The 12,804-nt window shown below is 52.8% G+C and overlaps 1 protein-coding gene across 3 annotated transcripts in view; it reads right to left on the bottom strand.

The window, feature by feature from the left end:
- Nucleotides 1-12,804, bottom strand: part of Sbk1 (SH3 domain binding kinase 1) — a 44,936-nt gene that overhangs the window by 20,341 nt on the left and 11,791 nt on the right. The window contains exon 1 of one of the 3 annotated variants that reach the window (XM_006980373.3): nt 192-706. The exons of the other annotated variants lie outside the window; for them this stretch is intronic. The gene's annotated coding sequence lies outside the window, so the exon portion shown is untranslated. Of the gene's footprint in view, nt 1-191; nt 707-12,804 lie in introns of those variants that run through there. 3 annotated transcript variants of the gene reach the window in all.

The raw sequence follows: 12,804 nt of genomic DNA, 5'->3' as shown, positions 1-12,804 counted from the left end.
GGAGGGTGGGGGAAGGGAGAGGAGGAGGGGGCGGCTCCTCCAAGCGAGACACAAAGAGACGTCCTTCAGCCTCGGCTCCATGGCGACGCTGAGGAGGGGGAGCGCGTACTCAGTACTTCCTTCCCTACCTGCAGGACTCGGGGGACCTCGGTGGCCACTCACCTGCCGCCCCTCACCTGGGTCCCGCTTACCTGGGCTGGGGCCGCGGGGAAGCCGCGGCAGGGGGTCTGGGCGCCGTGTCGATCTTCGTCAGCCCGGCCCGAGAGGGGCTCAGGGCACCACCACCACCATGAGCCTGGACGCGGAGGGCGTCACAAGGGGCTCGGTCGCCCGGGTCCCGGGGCTTTGGGATGCCCGCGGCTTCTTGTTGGCGAGAGGATCTGATCTCGCTGTCCTAGGGTTTGGGGCTCCCCGTGTGCCGGAGCAGCAGGGAGGGCTACCGCCCCGAAGCTGGGTCGCTCTGTGTCTTGAGGTGTATGGTTGTAGCAAGCAGATCTTAGGGGGCCCGGGTCGGAGCGGTCGCCGGGCGCTGGGTCCCGGGAACCGCGTGCGGGGCTGAAGGTCACCACTCAGCCGCTGGGGGGCTCGGGCGCCGCCGCTGCAAGCAGCCCGGCCGTGCGGGCCCCTGCCCCGGCCTGGCGCGGGCTGAGGCTGCGGCTTCGGCTTCGGCTCCCGCTCCGCCCGGTGCTCGGGCTCCAGCGCCGGCGCCCGCCCGGGCTGCGCTCCATCGCGGCCTCGCGGCTCCGCCTCCCGCCGGCGCGTACCTGCCCGCCCGCCGCTCCGCCCTCCGTCTCGCGCGCCGCCGCACGCGCCTTTGTCCGCCGCGCCGGGCGCGCGCCCCGCGCACGCGCACTCCCGCCGCGCACTCCCGGCCGGCGCCGCGGGCCGGGACCTCCTCCCCCTCCCTCCTTTCCCCGCGCCGCGGGAGCCACGCGAGGCCCCGCCCGCTTTCCGGCCGCGCCGGGTCCTAGCGCCCACCCGCGCTAAGCTGCCACCAGCTCTTTTTCTAGGTCAGAGCCCACGAGGGGGCGAGAACGAGGTTAGAGAGGGCTCCTGGGAGTCGCAGAGGGTCACCTGGTCCAGCTGCTCGGTCCCCGAGGGACCAGACTGTCCCAGACTCTTCTGGCCTGTGCTTGTGGGGCGGAGCCTGGATCTGTTTCAAAGAAGGGAAATAAATCCTAGCCCTCCTATTCAGAATGCACTCACTCATTCAACCACCGGTCCATCTGTTCACCCGCCTGTCTGCCCATTCATCCTTCAACCTATCCATCCGATTTCCACGAGACACCAGAAAACTACCAGACTACTGAGAGACCTGGGGTCTGCGGGTCTGTGGATGGATGGCTCAGGCCGAGCCTGGGAGCCCTGCTGTAAGGAGGCGGTGAGGGGTTAAGGAATAGCTGAGATGAAAGGTGTATGAGCAGAACGGAAGAAAGGGGGTTCCTGGCCGCAGCTGCGGCTGTGCAAAGCCACCCGGGTGTGAAGAGCTCAGTTCATTAACCGGAAATTGGCAGCCTGGATGCAGGTGGGGCGGACAAGCGAGATGGCGATGGAGTGGGAACATCGCGTCCTTTTTCCGGAGGCCCAATCTCTCTCTCTTTCGTGCCTCATCCCCTCAGCACACTATCTTCTTCGTGGAAAAAGCCCCCAACACACCCAGAATCTCCCCCTCCTCTTGTTTTTTGTTTTTTCGAGACAGGGTATTTCTGCGTAGCTTTGCGCCTTTCCTGGATCTCACTCTGTAGACCAGACTGGCCTCGAACTCACAGATATCCGCCTGGCTCTGCCTCCCGAGTGCTGGAATTAAAGGCGTGCGCCACCACCGCCCTGCTTCCCCCTACTTCTTTTAATCTCTGATCAGATTGTTTTCTAAAACCAGCATCCTCTTCCCAACCACTCAGACTGCCTCTAGAACTTTCAGAACCGGGTATTGCAAACTTAAGTAACCTTAGGCGGAGCTGGGGAGACGGCATATTAAGTGCTTGCCAGGCAAGCATGAGGACCTGAGTTCCGTCTTCGCACCCACTTAAAAAGCCAGGGTCATGACGCCTGTAATTCCAGCACCAAGGAGGCGAATGCCTGGAGCCCAGTCTCATCAGTGAGCTCCAGATTCAGCGAAAGGCCCTGTCAAGGGAAAAAAAAGGGGGGGGGGCTGGGAAAATGAGTGAAAGAAATTGTTTTCCTCGAGTCTAAAGACCAGGATTCAGATCCTCAGGACTTGCATCACTGCTGGGCAAGTGTAGTAATTCCAGCATTTGGGAAGCAGACAGGATCTCCAGAGCAAGCTGACTAACAAGACTAGCCCAATACGTGAGCTCTGGGTTCAAGCACAAGACCAAGCATCAATATATAAAGTAGAGAACAACTAAGAGACATAAATGCTGCCGTCAGTCAACCTGTCTCACGCATGTGCACACACATACATGCAAACACACATATGCATGCACACCCACAAAAAAGAAATAAGCTGGGGAATGATTGAAGAATACACCTAGTAATGTCAACTTCCAGCCTCTACACACACACACACACACACACACACACACACACACACACACCCCTAAGTTGCATAAATTGTTTACAGGAACTGGAGATGTAGCTCAGGAGCAGAGTGTTTGCCCGGCATATGGAAGGCCCTGACTGGATCCCCAGAACTGGAACAAAAATAAAGCTGATGCACAGACTTTTACTTGATACTACTGCATTTAATTCCTAGCCCACCTTCCTCCAAACTTTACGTAAATTCAGTTTTCTGGAACCCAAGTCCTTTGTAGCCACCAGCTACAAAATTGAATGAAGTTTTGATTGGGTTGCATCCTTAATGAACTTGCCAGGCATTTCCTGTGCCCTCCAGGGTTCCTTACCCCCATGAGGTAGTTTGAATGAAAATGGCCTCTCTAGGCTCATATCTAGCGGCACTATTTGGAGTAGGTGTGGCCTTGTAGGAGGAAGTGTGTCACTGGAGGTGGGCTTTGAGGTTTCAAACACCCAAGCCAGGCCCAATGTCATTCTCTCTTCCTGCTGCCTGCAGATCCAGATGAAGAACTCTGAGCTACCTCTCCAGCACCTGTCTGTCTGCATGCCACCACACTTTCCACCATGATGGCAAGGGACTAAACCTCTGAACTATAAGCCAGCCGCAGTTAAATGTTTTTCTTTATAAGAGTTGCTGTGTTCATGGTGTTTTTTCACAGCAATAGAAATGTAAACTAAGACACCCCATGTTCAAGGCTTCCAGCATCTGGTGCCTGCTTGCCACATCACTCCTGGGAACCTCTCTTTTCCACTCAGCCTTGGCCTCAGCAAGGTTTTCTGGAACATCTATCTGCTTTCTTACTTTTCCACATCTTTGTACATTTGGTTCCTCCTTTCTACAACATCATTCCCTTTGTCTTCTGTTTTCCACACAAGTTATCCTCTAAAACAAGCCTGTGGCGGCCTGTTCTCTTCCACTCATCCTAACAATGTCAGCACTTTCAAGTCGGCCCTGTCCTTGTCCTAATACTCACCAAATGAGGTATTAGTGCTCCAAACAAGCAAGTTGGGCATATCTGTGTGAGTGATTGGGTGTAACAGCAGGCAGAAGAAAAGGTGTCCTGTAACTGAGTCCCCAGACACTAGGACTTAGAGAGCACTTCCTCATCCAAGGAAACAGGCCTTGGCATGGTCTTGGCCATGGTTATTGCTATAGCTTGGTTCTTAAAAGTCCCCCAAAGGCTTATTTGAAAAGCTTGTCCCTTGGGCTGGAGGAACAGCTCAATACTTAAGAGCATTGGCTGCTTTTCCAGAGGACACCGGTTCCATTCCCAGTACCAGATGGCAGTTCACAACCATCTGTAACCAGTTCCAGGGGATTTCATGCCTTCTTCTGGCCCTCTCAAGCACTGGACGTGCACGTAGTACACAGACACACATGCAGGCCACACACTCATAAAGTAAAATAAAACAATTAAAAATACCTTTTAAAACAGAAAGAGAAGCCAGGTGGTGGTAGCACATGCCTTTAACCCTAGCACTCAGGAGACAGAGGCAGGTAGATCTCTGAGTTTGAAGCCAGCCTAGTTTACAAAGTGAGTTCCAGGACAGCCAGGGCTACACAGAGAAACCCTGACTTAAAAAAAAAAAAAAAAAAAACGACAAAAAACAGAAAGAGAAGTGTGGTCCTAAAGTTTAGTGCTATTGAATAGTGACGGGACCTTTAAAAGGTGGGGCCTGGTGGGAGGTTTCAGGTAATTTGAGGACATGCTCTCAAAAGAATTGTGGAACATTCTTCTCTTTTTGTTCCTGGTCATGCTGTAGTCAGGCTTTCCTCTGTTTCACAGGTCTCACCATGGTACACTATCTTGCCACGGGCCCCAAATCAGCAGGGCCAAACAAACAGTTAAAGCCTCCAAAACTTTGGGCCAAAACAAAGCTTCCTTCTTTATCATTCTGTTATCACAGGTGTTTTGTTATAGCAACAGACATCTGACTAACTGTTGGCAAGAGTCACCCAGTACAAAGCTTCTTCCTGCAAAAACTTCCTTGATTCCTCAACTGGGGCCCTGATTGCCCGCAATGCAATTAGTAAAGGTTTGCCAAGATGCATTGTGGGCAATCCCTTCCCAGCTGCCCTCTCAGCAATGCAGGGTGGGAAGTCCTTATTCCCACCGGCAAAGCGTTCTTGCGGGAAACACATACGGCCCTTAAATATAAACTAGGAAACTGTAGACTCCCCATGCTTGGGGGCCAGCAAAGAAGTCGAGTTACGGCCTGGTAGAGGGGGCAGGGCGGCTTTCACGAAGCGGGAACAAGAAAAACCCCTGCAGCATCTGGGTATCGGTGGATTATGAAAGCCAAGCATTTGGACCGGTTAGGACTGTGGTTCGAGTCACGCCACTGGGTCACCCAGTCACAACCAGCCAAAGCCTTAGTGAGGGCTGTGGTTAATTTAGGACGCGCTTGGGGAGAGGAGGAAGGGGAGCCTGCTATGGCCCCCAGCTGCCTGCAGCAAGGTGGAGGAAGAACAGTTTGTTTCCTTCACCTTCCTCTTCAAAGTTTTCGAATAGGAGGAGGCTCACGGGATCCAAGGAACTGTTGTTCGGTGAAGGTGGTGGGATATGCTGGCCTGAACTTCTGCCAACGAGACTATGCCCTTTGGGACTGGGATCAGCCACCAGCAGCAGCAGCAGCAGCTGTGACACTGACCTATGGTTCACAAAGGAGTCTCCCCTTTGCTTCCTGTGGCTGACCCTCCAGCCAGGGAACGAGGATCCAGCCATTCCTTGGGGACACAAGACTCCTTTAGTGGCAGCTTTGGGTCCAGGGCTTCCCATTGCTTTATGGAAGCATCCTAGGCTCTTGCTACCCAACGCGGCCCTCCCCACTCCCCTCCTTCACTGGCTAGGTCTCTCGCATTCCGACACTTGCCCAAGCCTCCACTAGTTCCCTCCCAAGCGTTTGCTGCTGTAAATTGCCTGTATGTCTGACCCCACTGTGGCCTGTGTCTCAGAGGATGGAACCAGCTCAGTCAATCTGACCGGAGAGGAACAAGGCAGCTAGCTAACTCCAATGCTACATACAGTCCTTTGTCCCTGATGCTTAGAAATGCACCAGTCAAAGCTGTCCCACAACACTGCTGCCCTTCTACAGGGCCCTCATGAACAGTAGAACGTGAAGATAAAACATGGCCATGATTTCCACAGCCACACACAATACCGGAAAACAGATCTCCATGCAGATTCCTTATATCCAAACACACAGCTCTCTTCAGTAAAGAAGTCAGTTTTTGTTGTGCTGTGTTTTATGTTTTGTTTTGTTTGAAGTACTGCCTTGCGGTGTAGCTCAGGCTGGCCTTAAACCCAAGGTCTTCCTGTTTCCGCTTCCCAAGTGCTGGGATTATAGGGGTATAGCACCCCACCGGCAAGGATGGCATGCTCCTGAGCACCTAGGGACTGCTTCCTGCACCAGGAAACACGGGAAGCCCAGAACCTCAGAACCCCAGGGTCTTCTGATTACTGCGCACACTCCCTGTGACTTAGTCAAGTTTCCAGTTCTCGGGGGTGGGGGAGGGGAGATTCAGGGAGGAGTCACACAAGCCCGTGCTCTAGAACCTGTACAACACTACGTGCACACTACAGTCTGGGAAACGCTATTAGCTGAAGAGAGTGACCTGGGAAGCACTTGTATTTGGTATGTCAGTCATCTCCATGCTGAGGGGGGAGGTGGATATCGGGGCATCTCTGGCTCCTTCTTTTGCTCTTGTCCCAGTCATTACACAGTCCTGAGTTGCTGATCCACGTGACTATGGCATTGTCATGCAGGAAGAACCCCCTCCCCCGAACCCCCACCCTAGGTTTAGAACACTGCTCCCAGGACCAGCTTATATAGCTTAATGCATCAAGGACTCTGGAGATACTGGCGACTGGGTAGTTCAAGGAACAGATTAGGTTTAAGATAACAGATATGACGTCATTTGGATGCATAGATATGGAAAGCACAGGCAGCTGGAGCAGAACCATCCAGGGCCCCTGAGGACAGAGGCCATAAGCTGAGCTGGGGTTCCATCAGAACTCACGAGGGTTCGGAAAGAGAGGGGCAGCCCGAGTGGCTGGGAGGCAATGGGTCTCCGAAATCTGTTTGAAATGCATCCCACAGGAGCAGCAGAGTGTTCCAGCAGTGTTCCTGTGCTCTCTGCCCCACGTGGAAATACAACTGTGACCGTGGGTGGCCAGCAGGAAGCCACTGATGCTGACAAGAGCCTTGTGATGGCAGGCGGAGCAAAGACCTGCTTCTCTGTGGCTCCGCAGGCCTGCTGCGCTTTGAGGCAAGAACTCTGCTCCTTGCTGCTGAGCCTGCCAAAGGCAGAAGAAGAGTGTCTGTAATGTCAGGGGAGTGGCCGCTTGTGGAATACGTTCAAGATCTGGGGTGGGGTGGGGTGGGGGGAGGTCTGATGGGATTCGTGTTGGTTGTGGTTCATTTCTTAGTAAAAAATATGAGGTGCAGAGATGTTAAACTGTTAGCATTGGCGTCTGCGGTAGTTTCCACTCACCACCACAATTGAAAATTACTCTGTGAAAGTGTTGACAAATGTGATTTTCCCCCTTAATAGAGTCTCTATATATATAGACCAGAACTCACTGTCCATCCTCTTACCTCAGCCTCCTCACAGGTCCGTCTGTCTCCTTCCCTCCCTTCTTTCTCTCTCCTTCCTTCCTCCTTTCCTTCCTCCCTTCTTTCCTTCTTCCCTCCATCCCTCCCTCCCTCACTTTCTTCCTTCCTTCCTTCCTTCCTTCCTTCCTTCCTTCCTTCCTTCCTTCCTTCCTTCCTTTCATTTGAGGCAGAGTCTCCCACAGCCCACACTGGTCTTGAACTTGCTGTCTAACTGAGCATGACCTTGAGCCTCTCCTGATCCCCCTGCCTCCACTTCTCAAGCGCTAGAACTGCAGGTGTGGATCACCAGGCACAGCTTTGAATTTTTCCACTCTGTAAGTATGTTTCCTAAAGCCAGGTCCTAGAACTATCCAGAATAAACCCCAATGGAGAAGCTTCCACCTATAACCTTAGTGTTTCAGAGGCTGAGGCAGGAGGATGTTGCTAATTCAAAGCCAGCCTTGACTATGGAGTGAGACCCTGCCTCAAAAATAAAATAAAATGCAAAAGAAACACATAAAGAAAAACACTTACTCTGGATGACCTCATCGGTCATGCTTTGAGAAGACCTTGGCACTGCTGGCCCCTCCCATCCTGCCATCTTGTCACCATAGTGATAGATGCTGTGATAGATCCATAGTGATAGATCCCTTAGGGCTGGGATGCAGCTGTTGCTTTTGGAAGTGAAGGAATGAGGGCCTGACTCCAGCCATGCCTACTGTATCTCTCTCTGTAATCCTCCAACTGAGGCCTGGACTCTCGGGGGCTCACCCAGTCCCTGCTCCTTGCAAAATGACCCCCGGGAATACAGACATTAGTAAGGGATCAAGTGTGTCTAGTGCACATCCCTGGAGGCTGGGGAGAGGGGGCTGGCTCCAATGGTGTCCTAGTTTGAATTCTCTGAAACAGACCCTGAGACTAAGAGTTGAGTAAGTCCTTTATCTGGTGGGTGACCTCGGGCAGGGGAGTGGAAAGAGAGCCGGGAACATGGGCAAGCCGTGGGTCATGGAGCCAGCCACACCAGCAAGGAACTCTGAGACAGTGTAGGACATGCTGGCCACATCCTGGAGGCAGGGATGGAGACGAGCTGCTGGGGTGGGAGTAGGGATGGGGGTGGAACCAGAAAGCCCTCAGGAAAAGAGATGAAGATGCAGGAAAAGCTGGGAAAGAGGCCAAGGACATCTGGGTGGGGCCTGGCTGGGACTGCTGCACATGCCTGCATTTGGAACTTTCCTAGGCTTGGCATGATGCCCGCACAGTCCAAGCAGCACAGACTCCGTTACCTAGCATCTGTCCACACGTTCTGCTCCCAGACCCCCGGTTTCCCTTCGGGAACCTGCATTCCCGGCCATACCCTCCCTTACTCCTTAGGGGATCTGATGATGAGGGTATCCGTAAGAGGAGCACCTGTTCCACTCCTGGGCTGGTCTTGGGACCCAGCTCCACCAGTCGGTGTCTAACACATTCCAGGCTACAGGAGTCCTTTCGGATGTGTACCTGCCCCAGCCAGGCCTCAATGAAAGACAGAGTGTGAGCCTGGAGTCGGCCTACCAGGGAGAGGATGACACCAGCAGAGCAGATAGAAAACCAAGAGGTGGGTTCAAGCTTTATCGTTATCTGAACCCCTTGACACCCCTGCACTTGAAGACTTGGACCTTATAGTTCTGTGACCCAGTAAAGTCTCCTTTGAGTTTAAATCAGAGTGACTTGGGTCTCTGCTACCTTCAAACCCAAGCTTTCTGCACTGTGGGTGAACGTGGATTTCTACAACGGTTAAAATCTAGGCGTGAATTAAACACCTGCTCATCTGACCCAGGTGAGCGACCTCCCCCGACACCACATTCTCTAGCTTTTCTTTGCTTTTGAGGCACAGCCTCACAGCATAGTACAGGCTACCCTCAAACTTGATCTCCCTGCCTCAGCCTCCTTAGTGTTGGGAATCACAGCTAGGTGCTGCCATGCCCAGATCTGCATACCCTTTCTTCTGTCCCAGGCCCAGCATATTTCTGGCATACTCCAGACCATAGACCCAGACATGGTACTCCACCTGGCTCTCCCCACCCTTCTCCCAGTTCCTCACATTCCCACCCTAGCCTCTTCTCAAGGCCACCTACTTATTTAATAAACGCAGATTTGCGCCAGGCCATACTCTATACATACTAGCACCTTTATACCTGGCTGGGTCCCTTCTGCGCAGGAGCTTTCTGTCTGCATCAGGGGCATAGAGACAGGGCAGGCTGGATAGAGCTTTCATACAGCCTGGGACTCAAATCCACATTGCCTTCAGGGTCCAGGCCCTAGCATCCCCTCATGCTCCCCAGACCAGCTGCTCCTCGCCCTCCTCACCACCATACCCAGGCTCCTCTCATCCCATTTCCCCTCTCTCCATCCACTGCCCTGACCTGTTTTCCTCTCTGCCTCGTGCTGCTGCTACAGAAGGCAGAGTCCTGGTGCCCCGTGATGGGGAGCAGGACATGAAGTGAAGGCCGGGGTGCTGAAGACATTCAGGCACCACCTACCCCATTCCCAGCCTGTGGGGGGCTTGGCTGAGCCAGGGCCAGGAAGAGACAGGCAGGGGTGGGAGCCAGAGGGGGCTGGGTGGAGCTGGGCCTGCAAGCCCTAATTAAGTGAGTTAATTAGGAGGGGAGGAGAAGCCTTGTGGGAGTTAATAAGCTTGGCTAATTAAGTGGATCCTAGAGAATGGCTTGAATTCTGGTGGCTGGGGAGATATGAGGGCTTAGCCAGAATGGAGGGCAGGGGACGAGGCACAGGCACCTCCCAGGTGTCACCGGGACTTGTCGGAGGCTGTGCTCAAGGTCTGCAGCTACCACCAGGATCTAAGGACACTACTGAGTCCTGCAGCTTCCCCCAAGTATGGTCCGAAGTCACCGGCAGTGTCTGCAGCCCTCACTGAAGCCATTCCTATTTTGGTATATGGGCCCGAGATCACTACTGACCTCTATCTTGTCCCTTGTCACCCATCCTTTCGGAGTAAAAGCTAGACCCCCTTTGAACATTTCAAGGAATACAGATAGAAGGAGAGTCTTGACATCTGGACTGTTCAGAATAACCATAAACAAGATCCATAATGGGTCAGGGCCACACTTACTCCCTGTGACTGTCAAGACCCTCGGCTGCCAATCACTGAATGCCCCACCCACCCTGTGGTTCAGTGTGCAAAAGGTTCTTGCCTAGTTCATAGATGTGACAACAGAGACCCAGAGAGGAATCCAGTGGCCTGCTCCAGCCAATTCGGAGCCTGCTGCTTAAGCTACCAGGGGCAATGCCAGATGCCAGCCATCTCAAAGGTCATGTCCCAGGAACCCAAGGGCTCTCTCTTGCTTAGCCTTATTCTCTCTAATGTGGAGTTCAAAATTACCCCAGTTCTGACAGCTCCAGTGGACAAATGTCCAACCTCCAGAACGAGCGTGCCAGGTACACACCCCGGGTCCAGGAGCTGACCTGTGTCACTCCGTACTCAGAATGCGGGACAGAAGAGTCTCCTAGGATCTTCTCCCTGGGTTTCACCTCTATTGAATACCATACTCCCTTGGACATGAGGACATTTGTAAGATGGTGCAAACTCTTACAGGTACCTAGGGCGACCCTGACAATGATCCATCCCAATCCAGCCCCCAGTGAAAGGGTCCCATGAACCTTCAGTCACAGAGTCAAAGACAGATAGAAAACTTCAAGACACCAACCACAGGGTGTTCAGCCTGAAGGCAGGCTCTGTGCTTCTATGTGGACAGGTCCAGCAGCACCCCACAGCATCCGACAGCATCCCACTCAGGCCCGGCTGGATCACTTAGTACAATCATTGCCTCCAATGCACTTATACATCCCCACTCAACAGGCAAATAGTTCCTTTGTTTGTTTGTTTGGTTGGTTGGTTATGTTGACACAGAATCTCACTGGCCTGGAACTCACTATGGAGACCAGGCTAGCCCCAAACTCATAGAGATCTGTCTGCCTCTGCCTCCCGAGTGCTGAGTTTAAGGCCTGTGCCACCATGCGCAGCCAGGCAAATACTTTTTTATCTTTTTGTTTCCTCTTGCAGTTCTGGCAATCAATTCAGGACCTCTGACATGCCAGACAAGTACTCTGCCACCAAGCTACAGCCTACCCCCAAATATCAAGTCCTCCCACTGTGCTAAGCACGGTGTGCAAGTCAAAACACAGAAAAGCCCCGGCCTTTGCAGAGCCTCTGCTCCAGCAAAGAGAGACAAGGACAAATAGGACCCAGGAGTAAACAATACAGGTCAAGGCATTAGTGTGAACAGAGACAAGGCAGGGAAAAAAAGGAACGGCATGCTGGGAAGTCCTCACAGAGATGGTGGTCTCTGAGCAGAGACTTGAATGAGGTGAGGGGGGTGTCGTGCCAACAGGGGAGCCAGGCCAAGGAAACAGCTCCTGCAAACAAAGCCCTTTCAGTCAGAGTGCACTGGGGATGTTCAGCAGCCGTGAGAAGAGCTGGGGCTGGGGCAGCAGGGGCACTAGGAGGTGACTTCGGCTTTCACTCTGAAGGGTTTTGAGCAGAGAAGGGCTGGGTGTGTGAGGAGAACAGACTGTGGGAAGGGGACTCAGAAGGACCAGCCAGGAGGCTGTCTGATTCAGATGGGAGGCGTGGCTTTGACCGGAGCCAGAGCCCTGGGAGTGGAGTGGCCAGAAGTGATTCACCCTCCATCTGTGTGAACGCACAGCCGGTGGGTGTGGGAAGTACGGAGGTCCTTGGTTGTGCTCACAGGTAAGCACTAGGGAAGCTAGGAATGTTCAGCACATAGGTAGGGTTGTCTCTTCAAATGGAGGGGTGCATAACCTGTTTTCTGCCCAGAAGGCTGGGAGCGGACATGATTAGTAGCCTGGTGACTTTCGTGCTATCTCTGTGGCTGAGACCACACTCGATCCTTCCCTAGACCCTTATCATGAGTCTGTCAATCTGTAGACGCCATCTTTATGACAGATGCCACATGTGCTTTACAAAGAGTTTCTGGGTAGTCATGTCTTAAGCCTTACTGTACACACAGGATTGAGTTATCACCAGGAATTTTCTTTTGTTTTGTTTTTTTGTTTTTTGAGACAAGGTTTCTCTCTATAGCCCTGGCTGTCTCAGAATTCTCTCTATAGACCAGGCTGGCCTCAAACTCACAGAGCTCTGCCTGCCTCTGCCTCCCTCCCAAGTGTTGGGATCACCAGGCACGTTTTTACTAAATTGTGCTATGTATAAACATGCCTAAAATAAACTACTGAGGGTCAGACTCCCAAAGCTTGAACCAACACTGGTTACTTAGTTAAGAAGTTGTTACTTCTTGCCGCCTACGGATCATCTCCATATGGCCATGCCCAGAGTTCCCATGTGGGAATGTGGACTCAGGTTCTCAGGGCTTCCAGCTTTCCAAAGATGTTGGATATTTTGATATAAGGACGGAATGTCCTGGGTTTTAAGTATTGGCTCATTTATTTATTTATCAATCTACTTCTTTTTATATTTTCCTCCTTTGAGCCAGGGTCTGGATATATAGACCAGGCTGCCCCTGAACTCAGTGTGTAGCCCTGTAGTAACTTAGGCTGGCCTCAAACTCACCATTCTGACACAGCCTCCTAAGAGCCGGGATTATAGGCATGCATCACTACGCACATTTCTGTGTCCATTTTATAGCTGATGAAGCCACA

Source organism: Peromyscus maniculatus, chromosome 1 (genome assembly GCF_049852395.1).
Source record: "Peromyscus maniculatus bairdii isolate BWxNUB_F1_BW_parent chromosome 1, HU_Pman_BW_mat_3.1, whole genome shotgun sequence".
Classification (NCBI taxonomy): domain Eukaryota; kingdom Metazoa; phylum Chordata; class Mammalia; order Rodentia; family Cricetidae; genus Peromyscus; species Peromyscus maniculatus.
The sequence above is the reverse complement of the archived record's forward strand: the minus strand, read 5'-3'. Positions and strand labels throughout refer to the sequence as shown.